We start from the raw sequence: 16,665 nt of genomic DNA on the forward strand, positions 1-16,665 counted from the left end.
TATCAGTCTTGCTTACGTGATGGGATATTAGCCTTGCGATCTTTACCAACACCGGCTTTGCAGACTTGGCTAACACCGGTCTCGTTTGCTGACGTGGCCCAATACCAGCTTTGTTTTCTTTGCCCAGCCTAGTGTATTTTAACGTGAATGTATGTCCTGTCGTGCGCGACTACACATCCCATGCATTTTCATACAAGTACTGACTCCCCCGCTTTTATTTTATTGTAGGATGAACAAAAGGGGTCCTGCTAAGATGTCTTCTGGGGATAATGCTGATGCCAAGTTAGGGAGTGTTGACAACTTCAAAGATATGTCGAACATAGATGATGAGTTGTTCACCGTGTCCTTTCAACTATATGAAAATATCTGTTCCACAAGATAACCCTTCTCCTATCGACTTCAAAGTTTGTCATGCTCCGCTAGGCCCTTATGAAGGATGGATGAGACGTATGTTGAGCAATGAGTACATCAAAGATAACTCGACCAAAGAGAAGATTATTGATGTAGCTTGCGTGTTGAAATGGCTCGAGAGGATGTTAAAGTGGCTTCTGGTGCGAACGTTGAACCGGCTTCTGGAGAGAGTGTTGAAGCAGGACTTTGAAGCGAACGTGAGTCCCAGAGAGAGCGTTGAGGCGGCTCTTTAATAGAAAATTGAAGCAGCTTCTGAAGCAAATGTAGAGGTGGCTCCTGGAGAGAGCATTGAAGCAGGATTCTGAAGCGAACATGGGTCCCGAAGAGAGCGTTGAGGCGGCTCTTGAATAGACCATTGAAGCATCTTCTGATGGAGGGAGGGTTGAAGTGGATTCCTCTTCAGTTTGATTTACTTTTATGAATTCCATGCTTCTTGATTGACCATCTCTCTCGTGTTGAAGAAGTCCTTGACTGACGGTGAAGGAACTTCGTGCTGAGCCTCAGTCCCCAAGCGTGGTTTACATGGTTCTATCTTGTATGCCCGACGGGTCTTTTGTACGTAATGGTCGTTGATATGGTGAAGCTCTGGATGGTATCAATCGACAAGCAACAACAGTTCTTGGCAGCAGATGTGATCAGAAGAGACTGGCAGGGAGAGGCATGGTGGCAACTTGTACGAACTTGGCACCCTCTTAAGTCCCAGGTGCAATCTCCTTTGGTAACAAAACTACCTTTTCCACGGGAGACAAATTCTGAAAGCGTCTCTCATTGATGTAGTTACCGTCGATCCAGATATAGAATATCTTGGACGTTGTTTCATTATTGCGGCAGTCCTGCATGTGGTACTAGAGTTGAAGTTGGCAATTTTGGACGCGCATGATGTTGTATCTCGGTGGCTTTCCTCTTGCTGCTTCTGCGAAACTGATTCTTTCTAGCAGGGCAGATGCTGTTGTAGATGAGTGTTCAACAGCTTCACGAAGTCCAGAGGATGACCAAAAGCGCAGATTCTCCAACATAGCACGGTAGACATGCACCATCGTCTGATAGAGTGACTCGCCCGAATTTTGCTCGACATGACGCGTGGACATCGTTATCTTCTTGAGGCGCTCTCTTGAGGTATCGGCTGCAGTGGAAGATTACCGTCATAGAGCGTTGATACGTTGCACCGGCATTCTTTCAACCAAATGGCAGTACAGTATAATAAAAATTTCCGAGAGGAGTTCGAAAAGCTATCTTACTTTCGTCATGCTCGTATATCCTTATATGGTTGTAGCCGCTACATCCATCCATGGAGGAGAACATTCCATGTCCGCTGGTTGCATCTGCTAACATGTCGATGTTAGGTAGAGGAGAATCTTTTTTGGGGCGGCATCTGTTCAAGTCTCTGAAATCCATGCAGCACCTGATCTGTCCATTTTCCTCGTGTCTGAACTGCAACCGCATTAGATCCGGGTATGACATGTAGATGATGGGTGACCAATATAAATCTGGCATTTCTTCATACGTCCAGGAAAATATGTCCTGGTATTCCTTGAAAAGTTGCACAAGTATCATGTGTTCCTCCGTAGACAAGGTCGAACTGATGGAGATAGGCCTAGGATATTCCTCATCCCCGATGTTGACCACTTCGAGCTCATCAGTTGTGGAATTGGTACCATCCTGCAGCTGTCGTAGAGCATCCGGTACTACTTCTCGTGGCTCATCGTTGTAGTAGGCTTCCGTACGACCTTTCCTTGGCGAACCTTGGATGTCCTGAGAGTCTTGAGAGTAATCACATCCTAAGACGCTCCTGTGTCGATAAGGGACCTCTTGAACTCTGAATCATTGATGTGTGGGGTGACATGTAGGGCACGGTGGTTACCTAATTGCAGCAAAACGTCTCCGCCCGCTGATTCTTCGAGAGGTGCTAAAGTTCGCATAAACTTTCCTAGAGAAACTGCTTCCTGATCCGGCCTCTGGTTCATAGTGAAACTATTGACTTGAGGAGGATCGTTGTGAGGATGAGTCCCCGGTGTAGGAGTCTCCATGACAGGACCGCTCATATCTGATGTTGCTTCTTTGATCAGATCCATGTAGGACCGCGCCGCTGAAGTACCTTCTCCGGGTGCGTTGAATGCGTTCCTTGTTGGCTCCAGGGGCTGTCGCGGCTCTTGTGGCAATCGATCATTTAATGTTTTAAGAAAAGTGAGTACCTCTTTCTGAGTTGTAGCCATATCCGTTTGAGTCTTAGCAAGAACTTCCCGCCTCTCTATCAAGTCTGCGATGGTAATGGGAGATGGTCCTCCTCTCGTCCATCCGGCTCCTCGTCCTGACGAAGGAGTGGAATCTGTTGCTCTGGTGACCACCGGAGGTGTTACACTTGAGGAGATGTCGGGATCCGTGACTGCTCTGGCTCTTGTGATGGGAGGCGTTACACTTACTGGAACATCTCCTGCTCCGCTGGCGTTGGTGGTAGAAGTGACGGCTCCAAGAGATGTATTGACCACAATAGCTCCATTGACAGGAACATCAATATCGAGAGTGTTATCCACACTAGCTCCATCAGAATTGATTGCTGATCCAGACCTGGGGTTCTACCATCTTGAAATGGATTGATGATTAAATTGGTCCTAAGATATACCCTTTTCGAAATTGATAAAGTTGAATCGGATTTTGAAGAAATTGACTTTACGACCGAGAGATTAACCTCCCACTGTGGTCGCCAATTGTTTATGGGTGAAAACTATTTCTGCTGGTTTTGGTAATTTGGGGTGTGTGGATGAGAAATGAATCTAAACCCTAAACAAATGCACTGCACGGGAATGCTTGTGATTCGAGAAATCAATCTGTACAACTCCGTCCGAAACCAAGAAATGGTCGTTGCAGACTTGATTCGGTCACAATGTGAAGGAGACGGGGTTGATCTTATGGAGGGAAGCGAAGAAGGTGTTGAGATTGTGGAGGTGTTGGCTGTGTATGACTTGTATCAGAAAGCTGAACTGGCTTGCAGAATGTAAGCTATCAGTTCTGGTGTTTGGATACGGTTGTATCAACACTTGGTTTCTATTGTATTGTTCTGTCTTGGAAATAGGGAGGAGAACCTATTTATACAAGTCATTGAGCCTAACCCACGTCTCTCATGGGAAGTGGAGAAAGTGTAGTGATGGAGTAGTGGAGTTGCGTGTGTTAGTGTCACACGATCAGTCTTGCCCACTTCTCCCATCATCATTAACCGTCCATGTCTTCCTGACACGTTCTTGTGATGGCACGTTGTGCGCTGCATGCTGCAAACCGCCAGACCAATACTCTAGTAAGTATCCCCCAGTTTGTGACATGTTTGATGTCTCGAATGTGTGGATCGTGGGACCCAAAAAAAGTAGCATGTGATGCTAGATTAGATAATTAAGTTATTTAGGAAGTCGATACTTGTGAAGTATCGTGTGTATTTTATGCAGGTAATGCATCGAATATATTCAGCATGTGTGAAGCATCGCTGTTTTAAGGCTTAACGGAGTAAATCGCGGATTAAGCATCTTAAAATAGCATCACGTCCAGCCATCTTCGAGTGATCGTTTGGAGGATGTACAGGTAAGTCCTGACTTGGCCGATCACTTTGTGTGGAAGAGTGGTGGACAATGATCATGGTGATGCCTCACTGGTCGCCTAACTCCTGTCTTAGGCTGTTCGTACAACCTGGTGAAGTTGGACGGACAAGATGGCTTGCGACCCACATCTGCGACCATCAGATTAGGGTTTAGGAGGTGCTCGAACACCAACCTTTAGCTTGGTCGAATCCAAACATAGGACACGTTTTTGGCAGGGCCGATTGGGCATGCGTGTAGACGGCATGCTGGTGTAGGTGTCTGTACCTCAGTGTCCCATGGAGATGCGATCTAAGACACTCAATTTGTCTGGCAAAGAGGAACGGCTGAGATTTATTTGCGACAGAAATCCCATGCCGCAAAGGAATGAAGATCGCACTTCGTGCCTACTTCGGGCGCGCGTTTCGAGACGATCAACCATGGTCGGTCTTGGCCGATCAGTCAGGCGTGCAGTCGGAATGCCAGTGTACACGTCTGTACCTTACTGTCCCGTGAAAATGTGATCTAAGCCACTCAAGTTTTCCGGCAAAGTTGAGTGGTCGAGATCGATTTGCAGTTGAAAACGCGTGGCCATGCCTAGTTTGGGTGCACGAATCGAGACGACCAACCATAGTTGGTCTTGATCGATTAGTCATGCATGTAGGCGGGCCCATGGTGATTGTGTTGACATGCTCTGGGCCCTTTGAATCTTCATCTACACCCTCCACCTATGCCTGCGAAGATGGATGGTTGAGACTGATTTGCGACACATGTGATGTGCCGCAAACCCTAATTAGGGTTTCACGTCCACGCTGCTTTGGATGGACGAATTGGCAAGCCACGCTTCTCTTTTGGGGAGGCCGACCATGTGGGCCCATGTTGGGCCGGTGGTAAACTCGCCAATACCTGCTTGGTGGCTATGGATCCGATCTAAGCCATCCAATCATGCCGGTGAAATTGAATGGTCGTGATCAATTTGGGACCTTTAGTGGAATTTCCTGCGACCCTCAATTCTTCACGCTGACACAACTTCGGACAAACATATATTGCAATCTGGTCAGGTAAAGGAAGAGTCGGTCATGCAGGTAGGAAGAAGGTCCGCCAGTGTACACCACGTCGCTTGTTCGACCGGCTTTGGGATGATCCACGCCGTCCAACCACGCCGGTGAAATTGGACGGACGTGATGAACTTGAGACTGCCATAGGCGGCCTTTGTTTGTACAATTCCTCCAACCTGCTCCATACCAGTCTGGACATTCAGCTTCAGGCTGGTGTTCGGTGGTAGTTTGGGAGGCATGGTAGGTATTCGACCGACCTGGGCATAAGTGGGCCTGCTGGTGGTCATTAATGTAGTAGCCTGCTCCTGATGAGGATCGTCTAGGCTGGTTAAATCGTGCGGCCGATTTGTGTGGCCGTGATTGTTTCTGAGACTGATATGGACAGTCCAGATTCAAATATGTTTAATCGGGCTAGTATAACACACCGAGAGATGTAGCCTGTACGATTATTTCGTGCATACCTCATTATCAACGTTTGGAGATTCATGTTACTCCGCTGAGAGCAACATTCAGTCGTCATGCCGCACTAATAATGAGAGTTCAGCGGAATAAGAAATACAAGGCTAGTCATGTATTAATTGATAACGCTATAAATTCACAAGGTATAAGAGATTGTTGCTACATGCTCCAACCTGGATGAATTAGTAAAGTGGAGAAGTATTCATCATTTATCAGTGGATCTATCCTTTGCATGATGTCAGCGCATAATTTTTTGGCTTTTTACAATTTTAGCCTTAAATGAAAATCCACCATCAACAGTTAGATTGGATTTTAAAATGAAATTGCAAAAGCTCTGGAAGATACCTTTAACATGAGTTTTGAGAGGCGCAAAAATAGAAAGGTAGGGCAGGAGGAAGAAGATGGTGTATGATAGAAAGTAACAACAAATAGGTAAGAGATGATGATGCTGCTCTCTATCATCTGTGGTCAAATCCTTCACTAGAAGGTAATGATGAAAATGAAGTCTGAAGAAATAATTTAAATGGTGCAATGCAATTTATAGATTCATTCGAAGATTCTCTTCCTACCATATAATTTCTCTTTGATACTTGTTTATTCTCTCTAATTTTGAGATTTGAATCATTTCAACTTTCAACTAACCATGATATTCGTTTGTTTACAAGGAAATGAAATCATTTGGAAATTTCTCAGATATGGTAAGGGTAAATCTGTAAAAATAAATAAAAATTAAATGATAAATAGAAAAAATATAATAAGGAGTAGTCAAACAGAGTCATTGACAGTCGACTAGCAGTCCACGTACCATCCCTTAATATTTTAAATGTTGGGTACCAAAGCAATGTATCAGACATTTGACGGGTAACAAACATTAAATAGCCCTATAAAAAATGATTGGAAGAGCACAAAATTCAAAATTCAAAAAAAAAAAGTACCCAGAATCAGTTTATGTTCATGCACTTATAAATCGATTCTGGTTATGTCATTATATATTCTGATTTCTACCCAGAACCGGTCGATGATAATAATCTTATAAACTGATTCTGCTGCATGTTCTTTATGGAGGCGAAGAATAACCCAAAATTGGTGGATACGATGGATCCACGGAAACCGATTCCGGGTGGAAATCAGAGATATTGATTTTCAAAAATGGATTTAGATGTGTATATCAATGAATAAATCAATTTAATAGAAACTGATTTTGGGTAGAAATCAGAGATTTTGATTTTCAAAAATGGGTTTTAGATGTGTAAATAAATGAATAAATCAGTTTAATAGAATCGATTGATCGAGATTTATCTTACCTTTGTTGAATGGGTGATAATCGGGCAAAAAGATCAACTTTTATTTTTTTATTAGGATTTATAAATTTGGTAAGATTAGAAGAATATGGAAAGGTTTATGTTTTTTGGATTTTAGCTGGATGCTCCTGGCGGGGCTCGAACCTGGTAAATTATAACATGCATGGCTAGTGAAGCGCAAAGGTTCGCATTACAGCATAGCCGACCAAGTTAGTGTTCAACCAGGATGGCGCGACACTGCATAGAATGTCAAGCGCTAAGATAGCAAGACCCTGCAGATCCAGTGAAGCACCAAGGTGGTGCTACACTGTAGAGTCATTGGCCAAGTAATGAAGCTTATCAGCCGATACTATAAAGCTTCATTAAGGAAGACAAGGCAGGCCAAGTTGACAAATGCAACATGCGATGTTGGCATTGATGCATATCCATGGAATTGAGTTGTCCAAAACTCAAGGATGGTGCAAGAGTGAAGAATAGATCAATAGTTTCCCTAAACATTAGTCCAAGGCTAGCCAAAGCTTGGACAGTGCAAAAAAGCTAGTGATGCAAGAGTATGCATCACTGTTGTCGAACAATTGACTAAGTAAAGCAAGAATAACACATATGAGCATATGACACATATTGGCATAAGTTGGAAATCATGTTGGCATGAATTTGGCTTAGCTAAAGTGTCCAAAAAAGTTCAGATCAAGGCCTAATGGGGTGAGGCGCAGAAGTGGCACAAAAATGGCGCATTATGGCCCAAGTGTTATTTACTGGCTTTGCGAGCATGCCAATGATGTGATACAAGTTGGAACGTTTATAAAGTAATTTTATAATCTTATTAGAGTGTCCCTAACCGTTCAAAACAAGTGTGGCTTAAATCTGCATGACAACACAAAAGGTGGCAGTTGAAAAACAAATTGGCGGTTAGGAAAACTACCCGTGGACATGTGGTTGTCTATAGGATGTGCAAGCAGTTTCACAGAAGTTTTGGCCTGATCCTAGTAGTATAAATAGTCTAGGAATCAATAATGTTGGTGTTGTTCAATTGAGAGAAGAACCATTGTTTGTAGAGAGTGTTAGGCATTCACCAAAGAGGGTGAATGGCCTGTTTGGTCCATGTGATGGACTTGTTTATATAATCTTCCTTAATGCAATAAAACGGGTTTATTGTGTTATATCTTTGTGTTCATCATGTTGTTGATCTTGTGAAGTTGTTTGAGTACATTTATCCATGGCAACCTCTTATGATTATGGGGGCATAAAGAGTTAAAGAGAAAGAAGAAAATACTTCCGTTGTGTAATGCCTTAAGAGTGAAACAGATGCATACTTTGACGCAAGTATGCAAGGCTGAGTATTTCTTGGTGAAATTGATTCACTGAACCACATAGTATTGCCGGTCATGTCCCATGAAAATTTTAGGCCGTTAAATGGACATGTGACATAAATGATAATAGGGTCGTGGATTTCAAGGATCCTGGTTGCATAATACACAAGCAACTGGACGTAAATAAAAGTGTAAATTATAGGGGGCTAGATTTTGTGCCCCTGCTACGCCGGGAGGCTCCGCAAACTTGCTTCGCCATTTCATCTTTTTCTTTTAACCATATTTTGTATTTGGTGTGGCTCGGCTTCGCCTCACCCATCGCCTAACATTTTTGATTCGGTGTGGCTCGGCTTTGCCTCGCCCTCGTCCCGATGCATTTTTGATTTGGTGTGGCTCGGCTTAGCCTCGTCCCCGTCACGATGAATTTATGATTTGGTATGGCTCGGCTTCGCCTCTCCCGTCGCTTAAGATGTCTTATTTAGTGTGGTTCAGCTTTGCCTTGCCCCGTCCCGATACATTTTTTATTTGGTGTGGCTCGGCTTCGCCTCGCCCCCGTCCCAATACATTTTTTATTTGGTGTCGCCAAGTTTTTGTCCTGCAACTAAGTCGAAGAAGCTAAAGGTGTCAGATTTGATAGAATCCCTATGCTTGATGTGGATTGGTGTCTTTAGCTTTCTATCTTGTTATCGGAATCATGTAAGGTTTTAGCCTACTCAAATAAGAATACCATATGTGGGAGTCAAACCGCACATCTACATGGTTGAAAACCATGTGCTCTTCCATTTGAGCTAAGATAGCAAGTACTCAATATAGGAGAAAAAGATTTCAAGAAAAGATTGTTACCTGAGCTAGTTTGAGATGTGATGTTCAAAATGGAAAGCTACGGCAGTTATAGACAAATGCCTAAGCAATTCCTAAGTATATATATACCAACTCAAAATTGTACCTAACGAATAGACTTCCCACTCTCATGTAGTTACAAAATTGATGAACGAAAATACTAAACCGTCGTTAATGGTCCTCTTCTATGTAAAAAAATACTATAGGTTAAATGATAAGTGCAACCAACATTCCAACTGCTTTAAAAGTCATGATTAAGGGGAAACCAAAGTTCTTACTGTTTACTATTTACTGATCACTTGTATCGATGATTACTTTAAGCAATCAATTTATTAAGGATCGGTGAACAAAAAGAACACCAAAACAAAAATAAATAAATAAATAAATAAAGATAATGATAAGCACGAAAGTGCGGCGCATTTTCACCCATAAATACATTAGCTGGGACTCATTTTATCACTAATAAACTTGTTTTAAGTCTTTTCAAGGAAATAAGCTCTTTTGGAAAAATAGATCGAAAAAAATGTTAAAAGCAGCCAGAGGAACTGATAAAGGCACCCATCATTTAAGATACGGTCACCCAACTTGTTAAAGACACCCAACAAATGAACAAATGGATAAAGGCACCCTCTTCTTCTTCATTTGAAACAGATTCACATAATTTATGGGAGATCTCAAAGATTTAAGGCAAAGATATCTTGTTGCCTATTATACAAGAAGTTTTCATATCTTGAAGTTAAAAGAGATAATATATTGATGAGTTTGTTTTTATTGAAAAGGAGAAAGAAAATCTGTGGTTTTATTTATAAATAAAAAATAAATAATATCCCCAGGATTTTATTCTAGCAAATAGAGGAAGATGTGTGATAATGGAGAAAGAAATTATTCCTGAGATATCTTTCATCAAAGAGAAGATATGATGGAGTTATGGAAGAATATTTTGAAAAGATGTTTGAGTAATGGGTTGTTGTGTATAAATAGGGTGCTAATAGGACCAAAGAGGAAAAAAAGAGGGGGGAGTTTTGGTAGAGCAAAATTGTTGTGTCTAATTTTTCTTCATTTTCACCATTGTAAACACCATTTGAGCTATTAATTATATTTTTTGAGTGTGTTTTCATCATGAGAAGCTAGACCCCAACACTGGGTCGACGGAGGAAGCCGGACTTCATACATGGGTGAATTTGTTTTATTTTCTATTTAACTTTTGCACTTAATTAAAATAGAATTATGATTTGAAAAAATTAGTTATTATTTTATTAGATGGGTCATGCTTGCTTAGATGTTTGATGTCCCATGCTTACGATTTATAACTAATGTTTGGAAAATCTACCTTGGCAAGAATAAGAGTCGATGTTGTTTTATTTGTCGAGCGATAATTGTTTGAAAATGAATAATTGAACCTATTGATATGAGTTTCGCCGAATCCTAGACCCAATAACTCTCTATTTTATTCCTTTAAAATTAATCTTAACAAGTCTTAGAGTTTGAATCCTATTTACTAAAAAAACAACGACAATCAAAAATATTATCAGATAATGACTTACACCTCCAAACAAAGAAAAGTGCCAGCACCTTATTGTTGCTTGGGTACATGAGCACTGTATAAAAATATAAAATGAACTTGATCCTGCAAAGAAAAGTGCCAACACCTTATATCTTCTATTTTACTCTAAAGACCACCAAAACAATGATAGTGAACAAAAAAGACCACCAAAAACAGAATTAAAGAAGATGGCTTACACCTCCAAACAAAGAAAAGTGTCAGCACCTTATTGTTTCTTGGGTACGTGAGCACCCTTAAGACATAGCAAGATATAAAATAAACCTGATCCTACAACAGCAACAACAAAAGAGAGTTAAGACAATGAAACGTGAATTGTAAAGTTTAGCAGTATCATACATCTATACATACATATATATATATATATATATACTCACACATCAGATTTAGAAGTGGAGATTGATAGGTTTTGGACATAGTATTTTTGACGTTTCGGTGTCCATTATAGGGGTAACTATATAGTCCTGCTAATGGACAAATGGTCATCGATGACTAATACCTGCAAAGGTAAATTCATCCCAAGTAAGTATTTGGACATTCCTTCTTGGATAGTTCTACCTGCATGGGTAGTGAGAGATATAATTAAGGCATAAGAATATACCCTCATACTGAGAGTACATATATCCTCCTCTTTTTTCTAGGATAAGTGATATGATTTTTGAGTTACTATGGATGTTAAAGTAATGCAATTCCATATGACTGCAAATACACTAAATTGAAGTGAACATGACTAAATCAATATACCTTCCACATACACTAATGCAAAGTACACTGCATTTTTAAAAATGCCAAAACATGAAACACTGGAATGAGAAATTACTAAGATATCACTTATATGAAAACTTAAGTTGGTTGTTTTAATCATCTAAATACCCATCCATTACACATGGGCATTGAGTCGTGTTTTGATGCACTTACTGTTTATCCATAGGTTGCAAACACGGTCAAAGTTTTGCATTCTTGGTAGCAAAATTTTGGCAGTCTCTCTACAAAATGAATCAAAATAAAATGATCTAAGCACATTTCTGTATTCATTGTAAAGACTTTGTGAAAGTGGAAAAATAATAATATGTTTATAGTAAACTGAAAAATGAGATTAATTCTAAATAAGGGAAAACTGGTATGTAATGGAAATTTCTTTGGATACACTTCAGTTTTAGAGCAGTATGTGAAAGTGGCACCATACAATCCGTATTATTATAATCTAAATCCAAGTTTAGTGTTATGGATAATACTACAATGAAAACAGTAACCTAACTTACTTTCTGGACCCCCCCCCTCCCCGAAGCAAACTGTAATTAGGAATTCTCACTGCAATGAAAAACAATAAAAATAAATTTTCTGATCTCTACACATAACTGCTTATTTTTATTATTAAAAAAGAATAGTCAACATCAAAGACGGATAAAAAAATCATTTGATATGTTTTCAAAAGCAAGAAACATCGCCAACTGCAAATTGACTACATTTCAAAGATACCTGCAATACAAAAGACGAACGGAGGTCACTTTTTAAGAATGTGTTACTGTTCTTGGACTTTACCTTTTAGATACACCTTCAATTTATCGATCATTTTTGCATCTTTTACAAAGAAAACCTCATAAAAATCTACTTTGTTGTCAACTGCAAACTTGATATCATTCCAGTCCTTATCCCCAACAAAGCAATTGAAACATGTGTCAACATTTTAAAAACAACAGGTCAAAAAAAAGCACAAAATACAATGAGAAAGGTATCACCTGATCTGGGTTCTTCTAGGCTTCTTGAAATCCCCTTGAGAAACTATCAGATCCAACAAATGCATGCGCAAACATGTAAGACATAACTTCAAGGTGTATCTAAGCCAGATAGTTTCTCAAGCCTAACCCAGATGGTTTCTTCTAGGCATCCTGATCTTGTGTCCAATTGAGATGGTAAATCAAAAGTCCCTGAAACAGGTAAGACATGACTCTAAGAAAAAAAGAAGCAAAATCGATAGCAATAAATACCACCTTATAAATGGTGGTTTGAACACCCAAAGAAACTTCATATTAATATCATATGGCATAAATGAACGTATGACTAATAATGGCCATGACTTCCTCTTCGCTAGTTGCTAAACTGTATTTTAACTTGTTATTTCTTATGGTAAAGGAATCAACTTCTAATATGCATTTTAAACGCTCCGTTCTGCATAATATTCAATAAATCTACAAAACAGTAGTCTGTATTTGCATGACATATATGAGGTGTGGTAAAAAATAATGAGACACTCAGGCAATGAATCTAAAAGAAGATTATAACATCTTAAATTCCAAATTAATTTAACCACTCTATGACCCATTCGACAATCAATGCAAATAAATGATCATGAGAAGGTGCATAGACTCTGAAAGATAAGATAAAACACAATTTTGTATATTTAATTAGTATCTATAAACAGCTGTAAATGAAAACAATACAACGTACACATCGACTCTAACATCCTTTCTATACTTAAAGGCTATGCATTATGAAACTGGACAACCCATGAGTAAGAAACTAAATGGAAAGAGCTACTGAAACTCTTTAAAATTGAAAAATGAACAAACAAAGCTATTATTCAATAACATAAAAAGACGCAAATACAAAGAAGCCAACAAAATTTCAACCATGAACCCAGATGATAGAACATCGACATCTTGAAACTATTTTAAGTTAAAAATCTCCTCTGCCAGACAATACCATGTAAAAATCCATAGTTATTTTACCAAAGAGAAATTGTGACGCCAAAAATAAATATGATACCAAAAGGATGTGTCAGTTCACATAGTCCCATTTAAATTTTAGATCTACCATGCTTCGAGAGCGTATGCACTATAGTGATAGGGTGATGCAATTGTAAAAATGTATATAAATGGTTCGAGGTCCATGATAGAGCTAAGAATGTTATCCAAATTCAGTGTGAAGCATACTTCAAAAAACATATAAGTAGTTTTGTAAATATAAATCGTTAAGACTTTTTTGTACAGAGCTACTATATTAAATAAGGAAAGCATGACTTTTGCATTTCAGAAAGAAAATGTTGTAATGGTCTTATAGCTTTACCAAGTGTAAGGAATGGTCTCATACAAACGATTCTAGCTACTCAAATGGGTATGCTACTTAATGTTCAAATAAGGCTACAGATAAGATATTATGGGCAAGTGAAGTCAATTGGAGTTGATCATGATTTATGGAAGTGAACTAACAAAATAAATAAAGACGATTGAGTTCATCTTATTTATATCGACATAGTTCACAAAACCAACAACTAACTATTTCATATGATCGTTGTTTGGGGGAAAGTGATTATGTTCGACTGAAGAAATACAACTGAGTTGAAGTTTAGGAAAATGAACCCTGGCCAACAAATTAAATGAATAATAAGAAGAAGACAATAATAGTTACCTTGTTGTGTTGCTTTTTTGGTTTGAACCACTTAAACCCTCACATGCGAAAGCAAAACACATCACAAAAAATAGAAAACAACGGAATCAAAATAATGGTAAACCCTATCCTACGGAACAAAACAAATAAAAATGGAAAAAACATAAATCTCAGTATGGTTCGAATTGGTAGACCCTTAACCACAAAACCTAAATAAAAACATAAGTAAATTAAGCAAAACGATCGATAAGACAAATGATTTCACTAAAAAAAAATCAAATAATCAGGAAAAAAATCATTTGTAGAAAATGTATGTTGCTTTCCTAAGCTTGCCGAAGAAAAACAACAAAAAAATCGATAAGACAAACGATCCTCGATCCTTTTCTTGAGCAACAAAGATTATTCTTCCCACCAAAAAATAAAAGCAACTTCAACGTTCCACCAGCAGATAAACAACAAAAAGAACAATCTTTTTGATCTAAAACAAACAAAAAATAAATGAAAATAAGAATCAATCAAATTTTAACCTTAGCTAGTTACAAATTGGTATCTTAGAAAAACATTTTTATTTTGTAGTTTCTAAATTAAAGTCATAAGAAAATTAAACAAACAGCCTTAGGAAATGCATGCCAAAATCAAAAAAAATAAGTAAGCTTGAACTTACAAATTAGAGAACACCTATATTCAAATTAACTTATCATCACCTACAAAATTAAAATAAATAGGAAATCAATAACAAAATCAAAACATGCATCCAAACAGAAACCCGAGAAAATAACTAAACTTACAGATCAAACTTAGCACATTCAAATACAACAAGCTTTCATGATCAAATGAATAGTGAGAACCCATATTAAAACCCTAAATAATATAAATGCACAAATGGAAGAGAGAACTTACCATTTTTTTAGGGTTATAATTGAGAAGGGGATAAAAGAGAAAACGAAAAAATTGGTGTTGGACGGTGGAGTTAATGGTGCTACTGCCGGTTATGATGGTGACATAGTTGGAAAAACCATTAACACTCAAAGCAGAGTCCTTAGAACCATAAGAAGAGAGAATAAACAAAAGAGTTAGTTAATAGATTAGGATTTTGAAATGAGAAGGACTTTGCTTTGTTTCTCCATGGCATAAATGGTGGGTTAGGAAATCACCGAAAAGAAGAAGAGAGATGATTAGAGTTACGCAGATTAGGATGAGATAATTAAGCAGATTACCTGAACAGATCTGTTGGGTTAGAACAAGGGCTATGGAGTGAGTGTTTTTAACACTCATTCATTGCTGAACTGAGTGAGAGACCGCGTGAAAGAGTGTTTCCTGCCCATGGGAGTCTAAATTTATAAACTAAGCGGCTAATCTTTATCCGCTTGGAGAGATTTTTTCTCTCCAAACGGCTAAACATATGCCTCCTCGTAGTTTTTCTCTTTTTTAATAATAAAATCTAATTGTGGGTCTCGCATCTAAGAGTTTTAAATTAATAAAACTCTAAAAATAGGTTTGGGAGGCAGATTTTCAGTCGCTCAATGTGTTTTTTTTCCAGACGACCAAAAAATCAGCCACTTAGTCTCCCCTTTCGCCCACTCACTCGTTCCAGTGAGTGCATGAGTGATTATTGATGAATGAGTGTGTACTCTCACTCCATAGTAGCATCTAATTTGATCAAATCCAGTGATACTCATTCATATTGAATGAGAACACTCACTCCATAGCCATTGCCCTTAGGAAACAGAGATGAAAAATTAAAAATAAGCAAATAAGATTATTCCTACACAATTGTTTAGTTACCTGATCATCAGTTTATGATGAAGAAGAAGCAAACCCTAATAATGTTTTTCTTTGTTTTCGTTTTTTGTTTTTGTATTTTTTTTCGGGATAATAAACAAAAAAAAATTCTTTATTTTGTAAAGAAAAACCTGGCCGAATTGGAGTATACCCATTTTATTCCCATCCAAACTAGTGTGCTAAGGGGTGTCTAAAATGTGTTAAAAGATCAAATTGCCCATACTAAAACAACCATGCCGACTAAAACATATTCAAAAAAAATTAAAAATCTTTCTTCTAAACTCTAACTATACATGATAAAAAAAAAAACAAAAAAAAAAAAACGAAGAATCAAAGCGAACCAAAAGTCAGCAGGGTATTTTTTTGTCGACCAGTCGGCAAGTTATGAAATTAATACCTTGCCGACCATAGTTTAGTCGGCAAGTTATGAAATTAATACCTTGCCGACTAATCATGCATTTGTAACACCATTCTCTGTATGTCAAAAATTTTATAGTCGGCAGGGTATTTTTTTGTCGACCTTACCGACTTTTCATACTTTCAGAACTAAAAATGTTGATTCCTTCTATAATTTTGAGTATAAAATCACCCAGCAGTTCTACAATCCCATATTTATAAGTGTTTGGGTAGTACGATTTCATTTCCGTTACAAGTAGAATTCTCAAAAAAAATAAAAAAATAAAAAATCTCAAAAACCTACCCACATCCATGAGTTCAAAAACCTAATTTCAAAAATTTAATCAACTAATTAACTAATTAAATTAATTACCCTAATCACATTTATTAGTGTTAATTAATCAAGGGTAGATTAGCAGTTTTTGTAAATATGTGGTTAAGGGGCTTTGTGTTTTACTTTAAAATGACCTTATTTTGTCTCATTTGGTATACCCCAATTAATCCGGGTATACCCCAATCAAGCCAGGAAGAAAAAGCCATGTTTTTCTCTTAAAACTCCATCAAGAAAAGCCTTGTTTTTTTTCTTCAGGAAAAGTGGAA

Source organism: Papaver somniferum, unplaced genomic scaffold, assembly GCF_003573695.1.
Source record: "Papaver somniferum cultivar HN1 unplaced genomic scaffold, ASM357369v1 unplaced-scaffold_35, whole genome shotgun sequence".
NCBI lineage: Eukaryota > Viridiplantae > Streptophyta > Magnoliopsida > Ranunculales > Papaveraceae > Papaver > Papaver somniferum.